The sequence below is a fragment of the Fukomys damarensis genome, unplaced genomic scaffold, assembly GCF_012274545.1.
Source record: "Fukomys damarensis isolate Sample0158 unplaced genomic scaffold, DMR_v1.0_HiC HiC_scaffold_16, whole genome shotgun sequence".
NCBI lineage: Eukaryota > Metazoa > Chordata > Mammalia > Rodentia > Bathyergidae > Fukomys > Fukomys damarensis.
Window position 1 is genome coordinate 65,065,168 of NW_022900928.1, and position 4,191 is coordinate 65,069,358.

The window sequence follows — 4,191 nt, forward strand, 5'->3', positions numbered from 1 at the left end:
TGGCCCTGCATTCTATAGGTTTGGAAAATGCAAAATGCCATGTGGCCACTGTTACAGTATCATACAGAATAATTTCGCTGCCCTAAAAATTATGTGTTTCACGTGTCCATCCCTCTATTTCCTCCCCAGCCCCAACAGTGATCTTTTTACTGTATGTTATGGTTTATATCTAGATGTCCCCTAAAAGCCTCATGTGTGCAGAGGCGGGGCATTGGGGAGGTGAATGGATCCTAGGGGGACTATACGCTCTGTGGATTATTCCACTGATGAACTTATAGTAAATGTGATATTAGGAAGTGGGGTCTGGGTAGCAGAGTTGGAGCACTGGGGACACAGGAAGGGTCTCTCTCCCTTCCTGGCTCCTCCCTGTCTCTCTGCTTCCTCAATGCCACAAAGTAGTAAGCTGTTCTGCCACCATGCCCCTGTGCCATGTCTCCCTGCACTGGAGTCAGCGACTATGGACTGAAATATGAGCCAAGAGCTGCTCCTTTTTTTTTTTTTTTTTTTTTTTTTTTGGTACTGGGGCTTGAACTCAGGCCCTGTGCTTGCAAGGCAGGCAGTGGCAACACTGAGCTAAATCCCTGGCCCAAACCTTTCTTTTTGGTTGTAGGAGTTGTATATTTTATTCCCAAAAGGAGAAAAGTAACTAAGACACGGTCTCAGGAGTTTTGAGTTTTCCAGAATGTCTTACAGTTGGAATCATACAGTTTGCAACTTTTTCAGAATCATTTTTTCATTTAATAATATGCATTTACATTTCCACCATGTCTTTTCATGATTCATAACTCATCTGTTTTGGGTATTAAATAATATTCCATTGTATGGGTGTACCACAGTATACTTATCCATTTACGTATTAAAGAACAGTTTGGTTGCTTCCACATTTTGAAAGTTATAAATAAAGCTCCTAAAAACATTTATGTATGTGGACATGTTTTCTTGTTTTTGTTTTTTTGGTACCAGGGATTTAATTTGGGACTTTGCACTTGCAAGGCAAGTGGCAGGAACCACTGAGCTAAATCCCCCTCCACGACATAAGTTTTATTTATTTATTTATTTGTTTATTTTGTTTTTTGAGACAGGGTCTCACTACTTAGTGAGACTGACCTGGAACTCACTATTTAGCCCAGGCTGGTCTTGAACTCAGAGCAATCCTCGTGCCTCAGCCTCCCCAGTGCTGAGATTACAGGTGTGCGCCACCACGCCCGGCCACTAAGGACAAATTTTAAACTCATTCAGGTAAATACAAAAGAATAATGCCACTGAGTCATATGGTAAGAGTATGTTTTGTTTCCTCCAAAGCAGTTCACCATTTTACATTCCTATAAGCAATCAAAGAGTTCCTGTTGATCCACATCCACACCAGCATATTTTCTTATCAGAGTTTTGGATTTTGACTAAATAATAGTTGTGCTGTGATAACATCATTGCTTCAATTTGCAATTCCCTAGTGACATATGCAGTTGAGTATCTTTTCATATACTTATTTACCATATGTATAGTATATCTTTTTCAGCTATGTATCTGTTTAGGTCTTCTATCTTTTTTTAGACAGGATCTTACTATATAGTCCAGGATGCTCTTGAACTTGCAGTTCTCCTCAGCCTCCTGAGTGCTATGTCACCATGCCCAGTGCTTTTTCTTTTCTTTCTTTCTTTCTTTCTTTCTTTTTTTTTTTTAAGACAGGATCTCACTATGTAGTTCAGGCTGGTTTTAAATTCACGATGTAACCAAGACTGGCCTTGACCTTGCAGCGATCCTCCTGCCTAAGCCTTCTGAGTGCTGAGATCACAGGTGTGCACCACCACACCTGGTTGTCATATATCCCCCCTCCCTGTACCGTACTGAGAATCAAACTCAGGATCTTGTGCTTGCTAGGCAGACTTGGTGCCACTGAGCAAAATCCAAGCCCTGATTGTTTTATACTTTAAAAATTAGATTATGTGCATTTATTGCTCTCTTTGCATTGAAGAAATCCTTCCAAATCAACTGGGATAGATCTAACATAGTCTTTGTTATGGTTACATATTTCATGGTATGAATGCTTCACAGTTTATCAAACATTTTCTGTGAATGGTTATTCTCCTTGCAGCCAGTTTTTACCATCACAAACAATGTTGCAATGTCCACCCCTGTGCTTACTTCCTTGCACACTGGCACTTTGATTTTTACATGAAAGGAAGATTCAGTTGGTGGTTAGGAACACAAGCTCTACATTCAGACTAAATGTGAAAGCCACTCATCTTTGTTGTTGTTGTTGTTGTTGTTTGGTACGAGATTGAACTCGGGTCCTTGCGCTTGCAAGGCAGGCGGCGGAACCACTGAGCTAAAACCCCAGCCCCTTTACTTATTATCTTGTCACCTTGGGCAAGTCACCTGATGCTCCCCCAAAATTGAATAATACTAACTCACAGTGTTGTTGCAACAATTAAATAATAATATTTTATTGTGCATGGAACAGAATCTGGCACAAAGTAAATACTCAATAATGTTATTGTTAAGAGATAAATTCCTAGCAGTGGGTTTGCTTGATTAAAGGGCATTTTGTTGTTGTTTGTTTGTTTGTTTTTTGAGGTAGTGTCTCACTATTCTGCCCAGCTGGCCTGAGACTCCTGGGCTCAAGCTGTTCACCCAACCCAACCTTGTGAGTAGCTGGAACTACAGGCCTGCACCACCACACCTGTCCTTGAATGAGACTATCTTCAAGGTTGCTGGGCAATGAAAGCAAAGAAAGCACTTATCAGTAAATGAGGTCCAGATGCATGTGTCCTTTGTCTCAGCTTTGGATCCTTCACTCCTCTTTAAGCGTATTGTTAGCATTCATTACAGATAGGAGTGGTTATCTAACATTTTGAGGTTTAAAAAAAATAGGACAGTCATGTAATATAGCAGGGTTCTAAAAAAATAGCAAGTCTCATGAATGAGATACTGAGCATTAAAATTGAAGAAATACAGTATTGTATGGATTTGTCCCAGGAGAATAATTCAGGTGGTTTCTTTTATCAATAGATTTCTAGGCTACCTCTTTATATCATCACTTGAGCGTCTAGATACAAATTCTTTTCAGTAAAACACTGAACATTTACTAGTGTGCCATTTAGTGTATGACCATCTGCAAGAGTTCCAAAAATCAACAATGTGAAAATCATTTTTTATCAGTACAAAACTATTTTTGTATATGCCTGAGCCAATACAAACAGTATCATTTGACAACACAGGTGATGTGAAAAATAATTTAATGTCTTGGCACTTTAGGTTCCCGAGGTTGGAATCTCCTGTTCAGTTTTAGAGGCCAGGATGGCTTTGGACGTTCATCAGCATGGGTCTATACGATTCTGTCCCTCCTTAAAGGGCCAGCCCAGGCGCTGCTCCACCAAATGTTTCCTTATAAAGCACAGTATTTTGCTCTTCCTCGCCACTCTCATACATCCTGCATTTATCAAGCAGTTAGCATATATTCTTGTCAATATTGCTTTTGTATGTCAAACGGGATAGATCTTTAGGGAAGACCGGCGCACCATCCCTCCATTGTATCACCTTAAGAGGCGGCCACTCACAATTTGCCACCCATCATGGAAACATACTCCACTCATAAATCTAAGGGACTGCCTCGTTAACCTTGGGTTCCTATTTCCCTCTCACTTTCAGTAATCTAGTTTTATTCCATGGGTGGAGAAGGAAGCCAGGTCGGCTGGGTGAGAAGGAATGGCGTCATTGTGAGGTCACGGTACATTGTCCCGAATGCCATCTGCGGGGGAGGGGTACAAGGGGTATCCATCACGCCGAGGTGACGGGGATGCAAGATTCAGGGATGCACCTGTAAGAAAGATAGAGGCCGAAGAAGCATAGACTATAGGCAAAAGGGGGAACGGGAGAGAACAATGCAGGGAGCCTAGCAAGCATAAGCAGGGCATCTGAAGGAAAGCCGAGAGAGCCCGCTGAGAGTGAAAGTGATGAGCTAGAGGCCTGGCAGAGGCCCAGGGGATGGGGGCGGGACTTCCGGAATCCATTTGCCTGAGTGGCAGGGGAACCGGAAGTGGAGTAACTGCTGCTGGTGCTGGGGCCCGAGGAGGGACGCGCCAGAGCGGGGCCACCGGGACTGAGCGAGCGACAGACGCGCCACCCGCCGACTCCGCAGCCTCTTGGGGCCCGCACGGACCCTCTACCTGAGTGAGTGCATCCAGGGTTGCG

General features: G+C 42.9%; 1 protein-coding gene across 1 annotated transcript in view; it reads left to right on the forward strand.

Annotated features, from left to right (window-relative positions):
• Positions 1–3,745: 3,745 nt before the first annotated feature.
• Positions 3,746–4,191, forward strand: part of Pafah1b2 (platelet activating factor acetylhydrolase 1b catalytic subunit 2) — a 36,679-nt gene continuing 36,233 nt past the window's right edge. The window contains exon 1 of the mRNA XM_010629389.3: positions 3,746–4,170. The gene's annotated coding sequence lies outside the window, so the exon portion shown is untranslated. The remainder of the gene's footprint in view (positions 4,171–4,191) is intronic.